This window comes from Thermobia domestica, chromosome 16, assembly GCF_964235325.1.
Source record: "Thermobia domestica chromosome 16, izTheDome1.hap1.1, whole genome shotgun sequence".
Classification (NCBI taxonomy): domain Eukaryota; kingdom Metazoa; phylum Arthropoda; class Insecta; order Zygentoma; family Lepismatidae; genus Thermobia; species Thermobia domestica.
In genome coordinates this window covers 76,710,709-76,733,513 of record NC_137469.1, presented here as the reverse complement: position 1 = coordinate 76,733,513, position 22,805 = coordinate 76,710,709, and the positions used below count along the sequence as shown (strand labels likewise).

Genomic DNA, 22,805 nt, shown 5'->3' with positions numbered 1-22,805 from the left:
CTGTATTTGGAAGTCAAATCCTATGGGAGTATCACCATTGATCTCAGCGACCGCGAAAACTGGATTTGACACTAATATCGGTCATTTTGGATTACTTTTACGTCTCGGTATCTCCCCCCCCCCAGTGACCCCCCTGACCAGCAACCGAATGGGGTGAATGCGGTTGGAGTTTCACAATTTATCTCAGCGATTGCGAAAACAATGAATTTTACACTAATATCGGTCATTTTGGATTATTTTTACATGTCTCGGTACCCCCCTGTAGTCGACCCCGGTCCCATAAAATGATAGATGAATTTGCAAGTCATCGCTAATGGAAGTCACCATTGATCTCAGCGACCGCGAAAACTATGAATTCGACACTAATATCGGTCATTTTCTACTAATTTTACATGCCTCAGTAAATGCCCCCCTGAGATTCCCCTGGTTCGAATTTTACAAAAAAAAAAAAATAATAATAATGCTTCGTCTTGGTCTGCGGCCTGGACCAAGGTACCCGTGACCAAAATTTGGTAACTCTCGGTCCACTCGACTGATCCCTAGGTCTCACACAGACAGACAAACACACAAACTCTTTATTTTATTTATATTAGATTAGATTAGATGTAAGAAGGAAACATACAAGTCGCAATAGGTGCACAAGTGCTGGATATACATTCAGCACAAGAGGAGAATTCTGGTCAAATACATGAAACCGAAAAGTGAATAAATTAACAAAACCTATTACAATTATTGTAAATACAGGTTGAGTTCAATTTTGGGAGTCAGTTACTAATTTAGAGGCGTGTTTGAAAAAATCGTTTCGTAAGGGTAAAGATTTTGCCTAATGATTTCTGTGGAACAGGTGAATCTAACAACTTTCGGGAGCGATAAAGTGACTGCACTGTGCCTCGACTTGTTCTAAAAGTAATTTAATGTTGGGTTTGCGAAAATTCATTACGGAGGTATAAGATATATATTTTTCCACGTTTACTTTGGGTATCCTGATATACCAAACGTTTCTGCTAATTTTCTCTCTTTCTGCGAGAATATAAATACATCTGCTGGCAGGGCGGATGCAGGATTTTCTGGGGGGGGGGTGCACCAATAACTACGAGTACATTTAAATCAAATTTAAATTTTTAAAATGCCTTTAGTCATCTGTGGTGTGCATGAGGAATTGACTTAAACATTTGCTTTTGCAAAACTCCGCTTTTTTTAAGTCCGAAACGGAAACATGACAAAATTTTCGATAGTGTATATTGACAACGGAGGGGTGCTCCGTTGCACCCCCCTAAATCCGGCCCTGTCTGCTAGTTAAATATTAATTATATTATTGTTGAACATAAGTCCTTATGATTATTAAGATGTGGAGTCACGATCACGGTTTCGCAATATCCTAGTTAAACTCTCACGTATCTTACCACAACTCTCGCCTTTTATAGTCTCACCGCAATGTGAAGGTTCCATACACGATGCTCCTCGTCGGCTAACGTCTTTGTTTTGACATAAAGAATCTCTGTTTTAATAGTGTCCATCAACTGTAGACTCTTTCGTCCTTCCCTCTTTTTTCTGTCTTCTACTACACCTTCTACCACAACACTTATAATACAGTTCCTTAATCTATACTCCAACCAGATCATTCATTTCCATTTGGCCCACTTAATTTTCACGATTCTTCTCTATAGCGACAATTCAAAGCTTCCAGTCTTTTTCTTCTTTTTTTTTAAATGATAGTGTCTATCTTTCTGTTTCATACAACACAATACTCTACACCATGGCCGGATTAAAGGGGGAATTAGGGGGACTGTAGCGCCGGGGCTCCAGGTAGACAGGGGTCTCTGTTCTGATGAAAATCTCAACTACCTACCTAAAAAAGAATAATCAATATATATAATAATCATCATAAAATAAAATACGACCAAAAATATGATACATTTTCCCTTAACTTTCCTACTGTAGGCTACTTCCACAGAAAAGTATTAGGCGAAGTCAGCACACATATTTTTTCTAGCCCCTAGGCTCCAGATGGGTTAATTCGGTCCTGCTCCACACTAAACATTTTAGAAACTTCATTATTCAAGGACCCACAAATAAGATTTTTCTTCCTCCTAAATGCTTTTTTCGTCATTCTTAACGTTGCATTCATTTCACGTGTACATTTATTGTCTAACTTATTCAGTGGTTTTAAATAAATCAGCATATTTTGCGGTTTTAACATTGCGTTTATTTTCATACATATATTATTAACTATGATTTATGAGTTATGACTCATTTAAAATATTAGAAAGCAATCAACGTGAAAGTATAAAACTAAAGTTAACGCTTTATTCATGGTCACACCTGGTGCCCATCCATATGCTACAATGGACACAACCACGTTTTTTTTCAGTTTTAAATTCTTTAGTGCTGAAATTTGAGGCATCAAAAAATATTATTTGTATAGTTATTTAAGTCTGACATGTAATTGTAGCGATGCACAGAGTAGTGACATGAATTTGTTCCCATTAATATGTTTCATATTTTGTTCTGAACTTCTTTGTTTATTTCTTAAATTTTTTTTCCCTAAATGTTCACATTTATTTACTTCCTCAACATTACTATTTATTGTTTACAGGAGTGGTTCTCAACCTAGTGTCTATCACGACCCCCATTTTATCACATCCTCTTGCCAGCGACCCCCTTATAATCTCTGGTTTGTAATAAGGTTCTGTAGGATTTTTAATGTACCAATTGCTGAGACCTCAAGATATCCATCTATTTCTATAAGAGTAGAATCCATTTCTTGTATTTAGTGGAATACAGTAACTTTCCTAAAAGTGAATGGATTAGAACCAAATTTGGGCAGTTTATTCGTATTACAAATATCAAATCTGATTCGTCATACTGTTTTAAAATGGAGGCCGTTTGAAAATTTTAAAGCTGTTGAAAATGTTTAGTACACTGAGAAAAATCCATCATATGGACAGCGGTATATTGTACAAATATACGGAATCCATATGATTACTACAGAATTCTGTACGTTATTCATATGCTACATACGTATTGCCTTTTCCCGCTTAGATGTTACATAATGCCGCTGCAGGATGTCTGACATCTAACAGTCTTCTGTATGTTACACACGTCAGCTATATGTTATATACCTCCATCTGTATATGAGATTCTTACCACCTAAGATTATCTTTCTTTCATACGGAAAGTACGTATAGGTAGAACACTTATACGGAAATAACTATAAAACATATGTTTTCAATTAGATGTTTGCTCCAGAATGTTACATATAGTCATACGTTGAGTCCATAAACTACAGGATTTACGCATGTAACCTACCTTTTTGCGTACGCCACATACGCTTCTTTTCTCTGTGTGTACCTATTTTGTGTTGTTATTAACAGTATGTATAAAAATAAAAATATGCCTAGCAGAACAAAATTCAAAATAATATTTAAAAATATTTTCCAGTATTTGATTCTAATTACATTTATCTCTCCCGCTTATCTTCGCGACCCACAGGTTGAGAAACCCTGATTTACAGTATTTCCGTTGGTTGCATAAATGCGGTTCGATCTTCCTCGTTTTAGGCCTGAAACGTGTCATCACATTTAGCAATATCTTCTACCTGGTACATATAGGTTAACATTACTTTTTACAATGATAACAAGACTCTATCGTCGCAATAATATATGTAACAAACCACTAATTTAGGGAAAGTTAAGAAAGAAAGAAAAAAAAACTGTTCCTTTTTATTTAAGTTTAGCATTTCGACAAGATCCGTCGTTACTTTCAAACACTTTTCTTAATGGCCACCAAGAAAGCAATATTACTATGGCTTTACATAGTTGAAAGTTGAAAGAAAGAAAATACACGTTCACTCTTACGGCACACAATAAACTTTTAAACAAGACCATAGCCTACAGATAGAAAAATTCTTTTACAATAAATAAAGTTCCTGCAACAAGTCCTTTAAGAATGTATTGGAGTAAAATGCCACTCCAGATATAGCTGCCAGGCTAAACATGAAACAGGAACGAGAAATGAAAAACATCGTTATAGTAACAGCGCTTCCAGCAAAAATCGTGCTTTGGTCTTCTTTTTTCATTTTCTCTTTCTTCTTGTATTATTTCAGCCCTTTCCTCTTCATCTCCTGCTTCAATCATGGTGTTCCCATGCAAACGAAAAGAAGCCATCATTGACTGCTCCACGTGAGTTTAGATACAATACAGTTATTTCTTACAACGGCATACCAAGAATTTAAGTTTCACGATCTTATAGTTAAAATAACACAACCATTTCCTGATGAGCAATTTATGTTGTTTTTCTCGACACTTTTTCTTCTTTTTAATTTCTTAAGTGTTCTATTCTAAAAACCATTGTTAAAGAATTTTATTTGCTTTAAAATAAGGGTCAGCAGAACATTTTAAACACAAAAATCTTGTTTTGTTTTCTCCGACTCTATAGTGCACGATCTTTACCAATATTAGGTAATTTTGTGTTACATTTTATAGTGCTATTTTTTGTTCTTTTTTGCTTCTTATGGAAAATACAATTATGAGAATGAATATATATACATATATACACTTGTTATGCAAAGAAATTTCTATCACGATTTAATTTTATGGTAATTGAGTTTTCACACAATAGAAAATGTGAATATTCATGTCTACACATACATACACTTTGTCGACTAAATGCATGCCTTTCTGCTTAGTTTATATATCAAGAAAAAGAAATAAACGTGTCTTGTGATCCAAAACGATATGTTAAATGTGATTGCTAGAACAAGACTATAAGAATATTAAAGCCACAATTTCTCAAGAATGGCCATAAAGAGTATGTTTAATAAACAACATTTGTCTAATTTAAAAATGAAATTAAAAACAATATTATTAACCTAATGTCTCTACGTTTGCTATAAACACTAGCTGAACTGCCCGCTCTACGCTTGGTGAGATTTAAGTTTAATTTATAAAAAATACAGATAAATCCAAGTATTTGAATTCGAGTCACACGGATCACGAAATAACCCTGGTTGATATCAATAAATAAAAAAATAAATATCGAAATTTTTGAGTTTTACGTCCCACGAATATGCCGGCTAGGCTAAAGGACATTAAAAAGTATGATATATTAAAAAAGAACTTACTGAAATGCGAACTGTCCGTATCCTTGATATTCCTATTTAAACCAAATATATATATATACGCATTGTATATCTGTATTACCATTTTGTTTTTAAATATTGAAAGATTCACCTGCATTTTTGAAGTGAATTTAGTTTTTTTTTTTTAATCTCATAACAAAACCTTTTTTTTTTTAATGATTGCCTCAGTTATGCGGCTTTCTGCATAATCCGGATTGCATCTAGAATTCATTAGTCAAGATAATTGAAGTTTCATTCACTGTGTAATTCTCTGGATTTTAGCTTAGGAAACTCACTGAAACGACTAGAATTCACTAGAGTTTACAGAAAGTCACACCTTAGTTCAATTTCTTTCTTGGACCTGAAAATGCAAGATTCACTTCAGGAGTAGACTTCAGTCCTAGTCACATATGTAACTTATTATTCTTATTAACAATCGATTTATAATAATGTAGATTTTTCATATACAAATTAGTTATTAGTAATTGTTTCAAGAGTTCCACTTGTTATATTAAAATTATCCTAGTTTAGATTATTCCATTGTATATAATTCTTCTTCATTATTCATTGTTGCAAGAGACAGATAAAGTAAATGACACTCTTTATGTTTAAATATTATTTCTCCGTTTAAAGATACGCAAATCGTTTCACAATACCCTCCAATAATATGTTGTTATATCACTCTTTTCGCAACCTCTTGTGACGTGGATTTTGATAACTTTCTAGATGAAATTAAGAGAAACATCAATACATAAATTGTGTCCATAAGTTTACAAACGACAGAAATCAAGAAAAGCTTGCCGCAAATCGAGGAGACGAGATGAGAAGGAATTCTCCCAAAATCGAGACGAGACGAAACGAAACGACAAAGCCTTATTTCTGGTATCGTCAGCAATACTACTTATAATTCCTTGTAACACACTAAATAAATGCAATTAATTATCCTAGCATACTTTGTCAAATGATACTTTGAATTAATTAAAATGCTAAATATTTAAGTTGAAACAAAAATACAACAAATTTCAAGCACTGGAAACTATTTCCCAGAGTGTCTCCATACTGATCCCCCTCGCCATCACCCCGTAATGCTATTTTCCACTTCCAAAACTGGATATACCACGTCATTTACTCAAAATTTTTGTGTTTACTTGAGGCTTTACTTCGCAAATCTATACTCTAGAATATTTCCATCGCGAGTAAGTTATCGTCCATTTATAAGATTTGGTACAACGAGATTCACTAATTACACCAGCCTTGGACTTAAGAGCCTGCCTTACTGAAAATAACACAACATTTACAATTTTTCTTTTGCTTGTTTTCCATAAGTGAAAGGACATAATAAAATGCAAATTAACCCAATCATAGATAATGTTATTCTACAACAGAAAATATGAACCTGAAGAATTTTCAGTGTTGCCATCCATAGAAATTACAGTGTTGCCAGAATAACAATTTCCCTAAAATCTAAGTTAAGCCAGCGACTAGAGGAACGAACTCAACTGCATTTGATTACGTATCATATTGTTTTGGTTTCCTGTGAACTACTTTTTAAATAATAATTGTATTTAGTTTGTAATAAACAAAATAGTTTTAACATACAGTTATTAAAACTAAATAATGATGTTATTTAAAAATAGTTCACAGCAAACCAAAACAACACAACACATAACCAAGTGCAGTTAAGATCGTTCCTCTAGTCGCTGCCTTAACTTAGATTTTAGGGAAATTGTTATTCTGGTAACACTGTAATTTCTATGGATGGTAACACTGAAAATTCTTCAGGTTCATATTTTCTGTTGTAGTACATTATCTATGATTGTGGTAAGTTGTATTTCATTATCTCCTTTCACATATGAATAAACAAGCAAAAGAAAAATGGTAAATTTTGTATTATTTTTAGTAAGGCAGGCTCTTAACGAGATTCAGAGTCTTTAAACAGGCGACAGAGTTGAACCCCCATTTAGTAATTTAGCAAAAATTTTGTTGTAGTTTTGGCATTTATGATGCAATCACCATGACTCTCGTACGGTACAGTCCTTAGGTTGCCTACTTCTGAATTTGGCAAGTGTGAACAGGTCATAACAAGCAATATACGAGTACTGTAGCTGGACGGAGGAGTGCGTAGTGATCAGTTGGCCCAATGTCGTAGTTCGGGCAGCGCGTAAACATCAAGCTCATGTACAACATTGAGAAATCTGCTTCAGAAATGTACTCTGAGAGCCTTAAAACAGTTTACTGTGACAATGCATTAAGGACCGTTTCACAATTGGCCTCAAAGATGCCCGTTTCACCAACGTAGAAGACGATCATAATCAACGTGACGGCTGAACTGCGGAAGATACGGTACCAAAAGAGGACTGTCGTCTGTGTTTCCAGCAATGGCAGGAGCACTTGAGCAAGACTGCGTGTGTTCCGAAGAAGCCTATTTTGAAAGTGACTGCGAAATTAAAATAACGCTAATTTTACAATAATTATGTGATATTTTCAAATAGATAAAAGATAATCGAAAAGTGGATCAAGACCTCTCTAGACGATGTTATTTTGCATGAGGTAACGTTATCACGAATCACCTAGTAGCTTTTCGTTTGCTGTTATTTAGAAACGCGAAAATAAATGCCGATTTTCTAAATGGCTGGAAATCGAAAGTAGATAAATGAGTCGTAATAACGGTATCTCACCAAAATAATACTGTCTAGGGAGGTCTTGTTCCACTTTTCGATTATATTTTATCTATTTGAAGATATCACATAATTACTGTAAAATTAGCGGTATTTTAATTTCGCAGTGATGAGGGCTCTTACAGAGCTGCAACATAATTCCAGGAATATTTTGACTGGTATATGACTTTAGAAAATGGGCAAGCAGACAGATCTAGAATGTAATAGACATGTACTAATTACACTTTCGTTACACATTGTAATTTTTGCATTTAATTATAAGATTACATTGCTACGTGACGAATTTAGAGTCACTTTGTATACACACATTTCCACATGTATGAGAGAAACCGTAAATTCATCTGCAAAAGCTTCTAGTATACAATTAACTACATACACAGTTAATAAAAATGCCAGATCAGAGTTAATGAAACAACACAATGGAAAATATAATCATTGTCAGACACTGCATTACGAAATGAAAAACAAAAATATGTACGTTCTTATAACTGATATGAGAGTATTTTCCAGATCTAATTAAACACGAATATTCTGTATTTTCCAGTTCATAATTTATCCACAAACAGAAAAATACAGTAACGGACAGAAAGAGGAAAGAGTTATTGGCAGTAAAACGAGTAGAATATTCTGTCTTTGTGATTGGATATAACATTTTAATTTTCTCGCTACAATAACTACGTGACTGGTGGAAAAAAAAAAAGTTTCCTACAAGCTGGTAACGTTTATCTACAAAGTATGAAGTGGTGAAAATGCTTTGTTGGTTGTGAGTGAGTAGCAAAGACTGACTTCTTGATCCACTACATTCAGGTTCCGCTGCACAACCAAACGAAACAATCAGTGCAAAGGAGACTACGAGTGTAATAAGATGTCCCGTTAAATACGCATGTGAAAAGAAAAATGGTCTACAGGAACGAAAAATACAATACGTGTTCGTACCTTCTTCAGCGAAGCAACAACAGCTGTACCTTTTTTTACAACAATATTATCCACGTGACTGGTTTGAATGCAATCTCGCCTGGGACACAGGATGTCAACAATGGTAAAGCCAGGAAGTAGAAAAAGTTTAACAGATGAAATCGAAATGAAAAACATAATGAGCTCATCTTTTGTTACTAGCTACGGAACAACAGAACATGTAATAAGAGAGTGAAAATCGTGCAGGCAATAAATATTTCATTTCGAATTGAACATGTTTATAATCATAGATGTTCGCTGTTTTGAACTCACAACAGCTGACCTCACCTTTTCATTCAACATGTGCAGAGACAAGTGGGAATGTATGTTTGAATTCATCTTGCGTGGACCTATATTTCCTCATGCTCAAAGTAAAGACAACCATCGCTTGCTTAAAGATGTTTATATCTGACAGTATAAATAATTGAATGAAGAAACCATACTGAACAATTATGATCTTGCTTATTAACCCTGGCTTTGAATCCAGGATTAATCTAGGAGATCCTGGCTTTGAATTCCATAGTTTGTTTTTAACCCAAAAAGTGAATACCAAGAGACTCGATTTCCTATTTTTTTTAGAGCGACAACAAAAGAAATACTGAAATGATACAGGGTGTCTCAAAAGTAACGGTACATTAGCAGTAGTTGGAATGAAAAAACAATTTTTCTCCAGAATGTGTTTACAAATATGCGTCATGTGTAGACATGCATTCAGGGCGTGAGAGGGCATTTCCAAGATCTCCTGTAGAGAAAACTGCAATACAGTAAGAATCATTTCAAAAATCATTCATCTGTCATTTCCTCTCTAGAGATACTTTGTGTGCACCCTGTAGAATTCTTGACCTTATAATTAAAATTTGTTCTCACCTTACAAAAAGTTTGAAGATTTCAGACTAATGTTTAGAGATTCGCCGCAGATATTGAGATTTCAAGTTGAGTTTATTAAAAATTTCATAATGAATGTTTGGAATTTCATGCATAAGTGTCTGGAGGGTTTTTTTTTTTTAACCTAGATGCTACTTACTAAAAGAAAAATCAAACACACTAGAAGTCGCTAGTACAAACCTAAAATAGTTTACATAGCTCTCTCAGAAAAGTAAATGTTTCTGGCAGAAGTTAAGCAAGTGATGCGGTTTATTCGCAAATAAAGCAATAAGTTTGCCCACGACGCATAAACGAGATAAAATGTGAGGAGATACGAGACATAATGGAGCTCTAAACGTATACGCTTTTTAAAAAGACATCACTTTCACGACTACCTTTCGAGACGATACAGCTTCAACTCTTGTCTCATATCAAATTTTATAAACCGTCACCTTATGATACTGTTAATCCACCTGTTGAAATCTCCAACTGCATATAACGAACCGTTCACCTTTTCAAACCAAGAATAGCTTCAATTTAAGTAATGATTAAGTTATTTGCTCATACTAATGTGTCTTTCCGATATGTAAAGAGAAGATTGGCAAACAGAAAGTTTGGCATTAAATGGCGAAACCTAGACTTAGATGCGTTGTTTACCCACAGGTATTATTTGATTTGGGAAGTTCTCCTTTATTTTCGTTCATCAGGTCAATCTAATATATCTGAGGCTTTGGTACTATGTATATGAAAAAATCAATTACCACAAAGATGAGTAACAGCTTTACTTGACTGATCATATTTGAGTTGCGAATTATAGCCCACTTCCAAGCTTATATCTTAAATTATTCCACTTTTCTACTGGTAGCTGGTAGTGTCTACACAACGTGTTTTTAAAGATATCGTGTGCCTAAATACGGACGTGTATGGATATAGGAAATATGTAAATTGTGGTATCAAATGGTGTGATTACTTTGTCATAGTGAAACTGTCAATTTTATACTTTCTGGGTCGTTAAAATACAAAGTGCAATTTTAAACTTAATTTCAATTGGGGGAATTCAGGTAAAGGATTTCACTAGCAGCTATTTTCTTCTTGCAGTAATGTGTAGTAAAGCAAGCTGAGATCGTAGAGCAAAGTAATGTCTAGTACTTATACCTATATGCATAACAACTATTCAGGTTAATTTTAACCTCTTCACGGATATGGCATCAAATGATGCCACATATTTATCGGGAAAATAATCCGAATTTTTTTCACGAAGAAGAGTGTGAACAAAGGTAAGTAAAAATAATATTCTGAAGCACTTGTTTTTACTTACCTTTCGTTCGCACTCTTCTTCGTGAAAAAAAAAAATCGGATTATTTTCCCGATAAATGTGTGGCATCATTTGATACCATATCCGTGAAGACGTTAAGATATATCATTATCATATTCTTCCATTCTGCCATTCTTGGCAGATCACTTGCCGCAAACTGAGAAGCTTCCATGCACTATGGTCTTCAGCTAGCCCCTTAGTCTTCGCATAAGAAATTTTTGTTTTAATATCATTCATCAATTGCAACCTCTTTCGCCTCCTCTCTCTTTCTCCTGTCACGACACCTAATATCATGTCCTTCATGAATGAAAATACAGTTCCTTCTCAACTAACGCCCCAAATATTTTCCCTTCCCCCTTTTTCTTCCTCAATTACATATAAAATTGTTCTTTTCTCTAATATTGTTCCCAGCACTTCCTTATTCGTTCAGCCCAGCTAATTCTCTCTAATGGTCTCGCACGGTATTATAAAATATATCAATCTAGGAAACAAAACTAATTACTTCATTTTACATTACGAAGTCTATATAATACACATGTATATCACGAATCATACATGGCTGGGTACGGTAGCTTGACAGTTAAAGTGCTCTTCGCTCACTGGCCATACATCTTCGCTGTGGACCACATAGTACTTGTGTTTTTTCGGGGGTTCCCGGTTCTTCCTATTTTCACTTTACTATCATTCACTTTCATCAATCAACCGTTTTCTTCAGCCTAAAAGACATAATCGTGGGACGTAAAACTAAACATTTCACGAACCATGTTTGATTTTTTTGTGCCACACTAAATTTAGGAAAAAAAAATAAACTTTTTATATTGTGTTACTATAAATGAAGAAGATGGAAAGAACAGACATGCTGAACGTTGATATACTGAGAAATCATCAAGTACTGTAATTTAATTGACCTATTTTCCATCTGAATTTTCAACATTAACATCGTTTGATGTGTTGACTCGTAGGAAAAGAATAATATCACTCTCGATAGTTATCAGGTATTCGAGATACAACTGCTTACTCTATTAACTCTTAGAAAAATAATATTACTACTCTTGATAGTTTATAGGTATTCAAGATAATACTACTTATTATATTAACTCATAGAAAAAGAATAGTACCACTCTCTACAGTTTATAGGTATTCAAGATAATACTACTTATTGTATTAACTCATAGAAAAAGAATACTACTACTCTTGATAGTTTATAGGTATTCAAGATAATACTACGTACTGTATTGATTCATAGAAAAAGAATAACACCACTCTCTACAGTTTATAGGTATTCAAGATACCACTGCTTACTCTATTAACTCTTAGAAAAAGAATACTACTACTCTTGATAGTTTATAGCTATTCAAGATAATACTGTTCCCTATATTAACAGTATTGTTCCCTATACTGTTCTAGAAAAAGAAAAATAAGACTCAACAAATTATATTTATCTAAATTAGTTTTTAAAAAAGACCTAGAAATATAGGGAATATATATAGAAATATTTCTTGTATTGGTAAGTTGTTAAAGTATTTTAGAATAGTTTTCCAAATAACATACGTAATACTTTAGCAAAAGACTGTTAAATTAAAAAAAGAAAAACTGGCGGTGAAAGTGCGACCGATACGTACCCGTTCGACCCAAATGATTAGGGTGCATTGTAGTGGGTGCGGGAACCGTAACAACAATATCCGTTAAAAGTTGCTTCACACTCTTTTCTCACATCTCCCATTTGTTTCTTTTTTTTGTACATTGCGTTATCAAATATTCTGATTGCAATAGCAGCAGCCTCTCTCTCTCTCTACTACGTATAAATATCCTTTACGTTCCAGCTCCCAAGAATAAGCACACACAATGTATTATTCCACGCTTGAAAACCATTAATTTCTCGCTTTATATTCCAAAGGTGGCAGGTACTCGCCTCATGAATCCTATTCAAATACATACTATATTGGATTATGATGAAAAAAAAGTTCTTTCTTCACTTGGAAGCAATAGAGAGATTGATCACAAATCTCACCAAGGCATGGATTGCATAATTTCTACCGTTTATTTAATTCATATGCAGAAATGTATGATTATGTACCAAATGCAATTGTCGTGGACATTTTCTTTGCATGAATTATTAGTATAGTATAGAACGTATGAGAGACAAATATAATGTTATAATAACAGCTCAGATGGAAAATGAAATCTTTCCGTTTTACGTTCGATGGTTATGCTTTGTACGCTAAAGAGAACGGATGATTCATGGAAGAAAGAATTTGATAGAATGAGAATGTGGGAGGGAACAAGAGGAAATGGAGGGAAGCGAGAGAACCAAGAAAAACTCACAAGAACAATGTTTTTTACATTACCTAGTATCGAACCAGGGATCCTTCGCACCAGAGGTGAAAACTGTACCACAAACTCACCATGATATACCTATCCCTCACACACACACATGGATTTAACTCTCACAAAGATCATTCATATCACGACATTTCCCTCAGCCACCTACTTGTCTGAGAGATTATAGATACAAGAATATTAAATTTAATATTATTCCACTAACATTTTAACTTGAGTAAAATAAGAAATTACGCCAAGCCTGTTCCTGGTTAAATGTTGAGAGTTACCAACAGAAACTTGTACGTGTTCAATTCCCGGTGAAAGATTATGTGGTTCGGTTTCCATGTTACGCTGTAGATATCTGTCATAATCTCGACATCGAAAATCGAAATTGAAAATCAAAAGCAAAATTTACGGAATTCTGTACTGAGAACGTTAGAAATACATGAAGAACATAAGACATATGGAACTTACAATCATTATATTTTGTATTGGCATAAATCACTTGACTCATCTATTCAATGCTGCATTTAAAATATTGCAGAACCTTCGACACTGGTCTTTTCTATACATAAAGTTGCGTATACCCCTAAAAAAAAATTGGGAAATGTTTGTAAACCAATTTCATTAAAAAATGCGACTCAGGTCTTCTCTGCAATCGTCGATTAATTTAAATACCTGTGTTAAATGGTCTTTTTTTTTTCTTTTTTTTTTTAATAGAACGTATTACTTATGTTTCATTTGAGTGAGTAACAACTGATTTTCATTTGCACACATTTTACTACTGTGATCGCTAACTGATTTAATTTCACAATCATCTGTGTAAGGCACACTCATGTTTAAAATTATTGTCGCATGTCTATAAATATGTTGTTGTAGGATAACGAATCATTTGATAACGAATTCGCCTGGTATTTCTTATAATGTTAGTATGTGTATAATCGGCAAAGACATGTATGTGGCAAATTTCATGTCAAAAGAGCAGTAAATAAGAATAATAAAACGAAAATAAAACTTTCTTGTCCATTTAGCAACATTTTGTTTAACTCATTCTAATTTTCGTATTTGTAATTATTTTCCTATGAAATTTATCATAAATATACATTTCCCGATTATACACATAGTATCAGTATCCTGCAGAATCATTATCAAATTATATTCTTACAAGAAGACAGTTGTAGATATGCGACAATCATTTTGGACATGAGTGTACGTATCCAGGAATTTATTTCAGGAGAGATCCAAAGCTTTTGAAAGAGCCAAAATTCAATATAAGGATGAATTATATTAAAGTTCGAAAAATCACCACTAAAAATTGCTTAATTTATGGAAAAGTCGGGATTTTCCCAGGGTGACGGTCATTGGAATTAAAACAAAACACACAAACTGCTCTATTTTACACAGTAGTACGCGGGTATAAAATGGATTCTGATTTTTGCGATATATGATAATTTTCTTTTTAAAAAAATAGATTACGGGAAAGCTAAGTTGCTAGTGCATTGGTTCCCAGCCTTTGATAGTAATGATCGAGAAAGCGGACGCAAGCTTGTAAGAGAAGTTAACTTTATTCGTAAATATAAGCATTACAAACGTTGTAATAAACAGGCCTTAAACTAAATACCGCACAAACCAAATTAACAACTGAATAGGAGCTGTGGTTTCATTAAGAACAAGGCTGGTAAATATATATATATATATATATATATATATATATATATATATATATATATATATATATATATATATATATATATATATATATATATATATATATAATGTTACAATGGTATGGAGAAGTCCTCCTAGAAATAAATTTAAATTAGTGATTATTATTATTATTATTATTATTATTATTATTATTATTATTATTATTATTATTATTATTATTATTATTATTATTATTGAAGATCTGAGAATTTAATTTTTCTACCGAAATCGCAAAGGGTGTCAGACTAACGAAAGGAGGGGAGCCTAAAGTATACAGGGATCACGAAAAGAGATGCCACGAAAACAAAGTTGAGAACCAGTGTACTAGTGGAACCTCGATGTCTCCTTGGTAGTTAACCTCGTGGATGAGCATTCCATTAGTGAATTAAAAGACAGTACTTTGTACTTATTAGACCACAACATCTCACAGATCAGTCATGAAATTAAATTTAATTTTACGACATATAATTATGGGTAATAACGTTCTTATTATTTATTTATTTATTTTTAAACAATTTACAGTGGCAGAAAATAGAATGGTATGTTTGGAATATGATACAAAACATACTCATTTGGATCATCTCTAAAGAAAATCACAATATTTATCATACTCTCATTAAAACCATCGCTAATACATTCCTTCTAATTATACAGGGACAGCACAAAATCCTGTTAAAAAGAGGAAAAACATACAGTATGTGTATACATGCTAGTATGTGTATTGGTGTCTTTGTGACCGTGGTGAAGGTCGAGTGATTACATCATACTGGAAAAAAATATTCTTACCGGAAGCAGTAGCCTTGGAAGCATGACTTGGAGATTGCACTCTTCCATACGTTGCATCACAGGGTTGTAAGCAGCGAGAAATAGTGCAGGAAGAACTGTTTATTTTGTTTAACTACATATTTGAGAAAAACAAGTTCCAAGGTAATTAATACCTTGGAAAATATATATATGAATACGGAAATACAATCTATTAATATCTGTAGATATGTAGCGACAGTACAAATACTGAAATCTTTGTTCGTCATATCCGTTCTCGAAGTCTATCACTAGATTGTGTAATTACAAGCTTATTTACATTTAACAATGAGTGTTAATTCTAATGTGCTTCATGTGGGTTGGCGCTAAAGCTTGTTAAACATTGCACTGTCTTAAAGGTAGACGGTAACAACTGTCTGTAATTCATATACTGTGTTTATGTTGTTTAGTTACTAAATTACGAGGGCTATTCCAAAAGTTAGGTCTCCTATTTTTTTTTCAGATATACAAAGAAACGTTTATTTTCAATAATGTGTACCTACATCATTTTAAAGATTGTACATTCGCCTATTTTTCTCCATAATCGCCATTTCTGTTGATGCATTTTTTTTAAAGAGGTTGTGGCATTTTTCGTATGACCCTGTCACCGCCATGTGTTTGAGGATGCGTTGAACCTCATCTTTCATCTTCGTTGTTGAAGCGCGTTCCGGTGTTTTTTTTTTTTTTTAATTTAGGCACGTCACTGAGTGGCAATTCCGCACTATAGGGTGGATGGGTGATGATATCCTATCCGAACTGTTGTTCTTTCATCCAGTTTGTTTCTCCATCGTGAATTTCAGTACGATCAGCTCCAAACTTTCTGCACTACTTGTGGACGATTTAGATATCCATACATGTCTCACCATACATTTCCGTCAATTGACGATGAATTTCAATCGGTTTCATGCCTTTTGCATTGAGAAAGGGAGTAACTGCGAGAACTTCACACTTGGCGGTAGACTCAAACGGAAGCTCCACTACAAACGGCTGCCGAGCCAAGACTAAGTATCCCAGCGAGGTGCACACAGGCTTGTTTTAGAGTGGAAGAAACAAAAACACAACAGTATTGCGAACAGCCGGACGAACAATTTCCCTGCGTCTCAATCACTTTTGGAATTACCTTCGTATATTGTGCTAGACATGGAATAAATGTTTGTGGATTTTATAAAAGTACAACCTTATTGAATTTAATACAGCCCTCGTCTTAATGGTAAACAGCAAAATACGTTCATATTCAGCTAATTACTTACTATCCACTTCCAAATAAAGACAGGCAGGTAGTGAACGTAGCGGAGCAGCAACTGTTAACTATTAGGAATTACCATTACTAAGACTGAGACATTCCCCTTTTATGAATATGATTATAAACAAAACTGAAATCGTTCAAAAAAGTTTTATTAGAAAGTTCTGCTTTAAGTTGTTTCGATCATGAATCTAATACGTGAGACTATTGGAAAACATATTTTAAAGTTGACTACTAGACAAGACACGAGGAAATTGCCTGATTCGAATTTTCTGGAAGAGATCTGACAATTGCTGTTATGTGCGAGCTACGTTAAATATTTAATATAAGTTCCAATAGATGTCAGAAGAGCAAGAATATTTTTTTTTTTTCAATCGAATGACAATAAACATGTTTTAACTGCAACGCTTCCAATACAATGATTGTATATCTTAGAATTTCATTTGATTTTATTTCTCAATGTTTCTCAATATACTATACTATTATATCTAATTAAACTATTTTCTATTGGTTTCTTAGTACAATCTATAATAAGTATATAGTATAGTAAGTACAATTTACAATAATGTGTTTTTTTTTTTCGCTTTCAGCTGTTCTTAGTACGTTAATCAATTTTGTTCTTCATTTATGTCAGTAGCATAGTACTAGGAGAAGAAGGACGTTTTATAATATTTCTTTTAACGAGTTTTTGCCTGTCTTTGTTTAAACGTAAGATTTAATAAGGGTAAAGAACATAAACAAAAAAAAAAAAAACGATAATTCACATTTTGACAAATTAAATGAAAAATGAAATGAAATTTTTGATTTACGTTACACAGTTATATGTCCTTTAGGTTAAAGAAGACTGGAAATGATAAATGAAAGTTAACGGCTGAAAGAATTGGTGAAGAGCACTTGGTAGGAAACGGAAGAATCTCGAGAAAACCCACAGACACGATGTAGTCCACTACAAATTCATGTAGACGGGGATCAAACCAAGGACTCTCACCAGAGATGAACACTCTAACACTGGAAATGAAATGAAATCTTTAAGTTTTACGTCCCACGGTTATGCCGGTTAGGCTAAAGGAGACGGTGATGATGCGAAATGAATGAAATGGTAGAATGAAGTAAATGGGAGGAAACGGAAGAACCCCGGGAAAACTCACGAGCACGGTGTTTGTCCAACACAAAGTCCACACGGCATGAGCTCGGATCGAACCAGGGATCCCAACCACCGGAGCCACCGTGGCCCCTTAAATTACAGAATAACGGAAAAGACAGTCTACTTTGAATCAAAATAATGAAAAAAAAAACATCCTATAGGTAATAACATTCCGGACGCAAAATTGTGCGTAAGGTTGGCATGTTCTATATAACTACTGTTGTCGGATGTAGTGAGTGTATTCTGACAGCAATGTGTACTGAAACACAATTACACAGTGAACACATTACAAGCATAGTTATTATTTGATTCCCCTTTCTGTTATTCAAATCATCAGCACATTCATGTATAGTTGCCTGTATATATATATATATATATATATATATATATATATATATATATATATATATATATATATATATATATATATATATATATATATATATATACAATAATTTTTCGTGGGCAATAAACAAACCTCTTGAGTTGCAAGAGGCAAATCAAAAATAAAGATATAAAAGCTTCACTTTAATCCATTAAATATTTTTATTTATTTAGAGCTGCAATAGTGTAATTGGTAAGGTATCTGCTTATCAACTAGATGATTTGGGATGGATATTTGGTGCGGGTAGGATTTATTCTTTCGTTTCGTTTTCAATCTTCGTCCTAATGCAGCTCAAGGTTTCATCCTTTGTTTTGTATTGTATTTTTATTTATATCCCACAATTTTAGTCATTTAAGCCAGGGTTCCCAAACTTTGTTTGACTGGCAGCACACTTTACTAAATGCCCCAACGTCGCGCAATACAATAATAATAGTATACATTACAATAGTGCAAGACTATAAGTTTCTATAAAGTACGTACTGATTATTGTTGCTGCCCTTGGATGCTTTGACTGGTACATTCTGCCTTGATTTCAAATGCATTTTTAAATTCTAAAATTTTGGGACACACGCTATGGGACTGCACGACACACCGGTTGAGACCCACTGCTTAGGATAAAGAGACGATCAGAAATTAATTAAGAAAGGACAATACATAACACCCATGTCCTGAACTGGATCCGAAGTCGCGTCTCACAAATTTCGTGGTCATAAACCGGGTTAGAGCTAAATCAATCATGTTAGACGGGCAATTCAGTAACAAATGGATACCTAGGGAAAACTGGAAGGGGTGGGTAGGTAATAAAGGTAGCTGGAACGTTGTAATTACCAAATCATCTCCATTTATCAAGATCATGGAAGCTTGAAACCCTATCTTCACATCGTTTGTAGAGCGCATTAGCCTGTCCTGAATAGGGTCATATATGGAGCGTTCAGACCAGAAGGGAATAAAGTTCAATTATCAAAGTTGTGAGAGAAAGAGACATAAAATTTGAATAACATGTTTAAATACATGGAAAAGTTAAGACTGCTTCTCACATTATAAGAGTTATTTACAATATCTGGACATGAATCTTTTAAGTTCTGAAGGAAGTTTCAGATAGAGATCCCAAAGATCAAATAGTATGTATGTACAAAATAACCATAAGAGGATTTGATTCCCTTGTATACTGAAAGCGCCATATCTACCATTACCTAATCGCATACAAAATTAGGGGCGCCTGAAGAAAATCTTATAAGGGGAGCCATCTCCATGGTTGCTATATTACGTCTGGTATTTATGGTATTAATATACGTGGTTTGCTCTATTACGTATATATTCTCGTGAGCCAGAGGGGCCTGGGCCCTTCTCTGCCCCCTTTCGGGTCCCATGGGCGTAGGGGCTTCTGTGATAGATGCTCCTGATTTTATTCCAGTCATGTGAGTTTCTGGTGGACATGACAGTGTCTGTAAGTTTCCTTGGGCTTCTATCGGTTCTTCTCACATTCTCAGGTCACCAGTTCTTCCATAATTCACTTTCAATAGCCAACCATTTTCTTTAGCCAACGAGGGCCGTGGTGGCTCAGTGGTAGAGCGTTCACCTGTGCTGTGTGGTGTCTCTGGTTCGATCCCCGCTCGCATCAAGTGGACTTCGTGGTCGACAAACATAATATATGCGGGGTGGTTCTCGGGGTTCTCCCGTTTCCTCCCACTTTATTCATTCCACTATTGCATTCATTTCTCATTATCACCGTCTCCTTTAGCCTACAGGACATAACATGGAACTTAAAATTAAAGATTATCATTCAGTTCGAAACTATTATGAATATAATCATCTGTTAATCTGAAGTGACTGTCGGGGATCTCGGTCCCTGACTAATAAGAGCGTTCTCTTCTGGTGCAGGGGATAAATCCAAGTCCAAGTGTGAGTTTGTGATTAACAATATAGAAGGGTTTTTCCGTTTTTTTTCTTTTTTTATGTTTCCTACCCTACAGTCTACCAATTCTTTCACAATAAATTACAATTATTAACCATCCACTTCTACTACACTATGCAAAGGATACCATGGAATGTAACATAGGAAAATTTCTAAAGTGACTGTGATACTTGTAAAATTATGACAGAAAATTATACTAATGTCTAATAAGAAAGTGTTACAAAAGATAATTCTAGCATTCAGTTCTATTGCATACCGGTATACAAAGAACAATTTACACACTGTAAAGTACAGATATATACTAACATATATGCTCAGTACATAAAAATATGCTACTTCAGGCTACAGAGAAGCTTGGTTATTTGCAATTTGCATGTAATTCCATCTCTATTTTCCACTCTTCCACTCACTTCCGTTTCTGATGTACCATTAACTACAGTATATCGATACTTAAGTATTATTTTCCTTCCTTTTACCTCCAGTTTTCATGACCATCTAAGTAAAACTCTAGTTACTCGGCAAACACTCAACTGAAATCTTCAGCTCTGTTCTTTAATGCATAAATCGACATCCCGAAGGCACAGGATTTTGCAAATCTAGTTTAAAAGTAAGTACACACATGTATACCATAGCTATTAGAATATAGCTTGAAGGCATACGTATTTTCCACATACAGTATATAGGTCTAACCACTACTGTTCCACATTTACCGTCTGTCTTTTTTGTAATGCAGTTTGCAAGTATCAACTACCATTGTAATTCTACCAACTTACTACTTTTTCAATTTCTAGAATTACATGTAACTTACATACTGGAAACATAAGTACTCATTTTAACCCACAAACTTTTATTTCAAACTCCAATTTCGTAAATTTAAGCACCCATATCTATTAGCTATTGTTCAAGTGTTTAACGTTTGAAGAGAATGATGAGGTTATACTTTTCAATAACCTGTAGCTTCAGTGTTTTTCTACAGTCACTGAGATGATTTACTGCTTTCATTCACTGGCTGCTTGTTTGTTTCTCGAAATTCAATGTTTTTTTTTTTTTAGCACCGAGGCTATATGAGATGTTGACCTATAGTTTAATGTGGAATTCAAACCATTGTAATGCATTCAAATTTTAGTGCTCCCCACCGGAAATGAAACCTAGGACCACATGCAACAAAGGCAAGTTATTTGATTTAGTGGAATACTAAAGACTTACGAGCTCGGAAGTTGACTACAAACTCCTTGTCAGGTAAATATATATTAAATAAAGTAAAATCTTTAATTTAACGTTCAACGGCTCGAGAAAATCCACGTACACGATGTTATTCGTCATAAATTCGCATAGCCTAGGGTCAAACCAAAAACCTCTCGAACCAGAGGTGAACCATTGATTCACTATTCCCCATTCTCAAAAAACGATCTGTTTAAAATTATGTTGTTACACAGAATTTTTATCAAATATTTCTTTGCCTTCCCTATTCACACTCCTATGTTCGTATTTTTATCATTCTCTCCACTTGTCTACAGCATGGCTCCCCAAATGAATGCCCTGTTGTGATTACAAGGTGATCATTCTCGTCTCGCCTAAATTCGATTCTGGTAATAGTACATGCGGCTCTGATTTCATATAAAGCTATTGATCAATATTTCATAGGTATATAGCCCTAGTGCTGAAAAGGAATGCTCAGCTCCAAACACAACAAACAAAACCAAAGGATCACTAACTGCTAAAGCGCAATAAATAAATAAATAAATAAATAAATAAAAATAAAAAAATAAAAAAAGGGATAGCAGAAAAATCACACGGGTACTTTGAAATAAAAGGGCGGAGAATTCTGAAGCTACTGGCAGTATGTGAAATGTCACACTAATCCTTTCAGTTTGTAAGTAAAGATTGTTTCCTGTCTTTTAACTTGTACCCAAATTCTCCGGACAAATAAGTTTCCAATCTTGCAGCGTTATGCATAAATTGATAACCACCTTTAAGAACAAATGTTACTCTTTAGAAAATGCATAAAATACGAAAGTAATATGGAAGATAAAACACCTTGTTTTATTTGTGTGGTTTTGTTAATTAAGTATAACCTTCAACAAATAGCTGTTACATCCATTTGTATTTCCGTTTCCTTTTACGCAGGTGGCTTTGAGAATATATTATGCTATCATGCGTGGCTTCTTTATTCTAATATCTGTTAAACTAAACGGAAGGTGAAATTGCTTTCCATTACGAGACGTTAAGTGTAAGTTATTTAACTCCTCACTGCAAAGCGATATGTACTCCATACAAGGTTAAGCAAATCGAATCGTGAAGGCTTTCCTATTTATATGAACATAATAAAGACAAAGTAAAAACAATTACAAGTTAATT

General features: G+C 34.1%; 1 protein-coding gene across 4 annotated transcripts in view; it reads right to left on the bottom strand.

The window, feature by feature from the left end:
• Positions 1–22,805, bottom strand: part of LOC145673176 (uncharacterized) — a 244,208-nt gene that overhangs the window by 204,806 nt on the left and 16,597 nt on the right. The window lies entirely within an intron of this gene.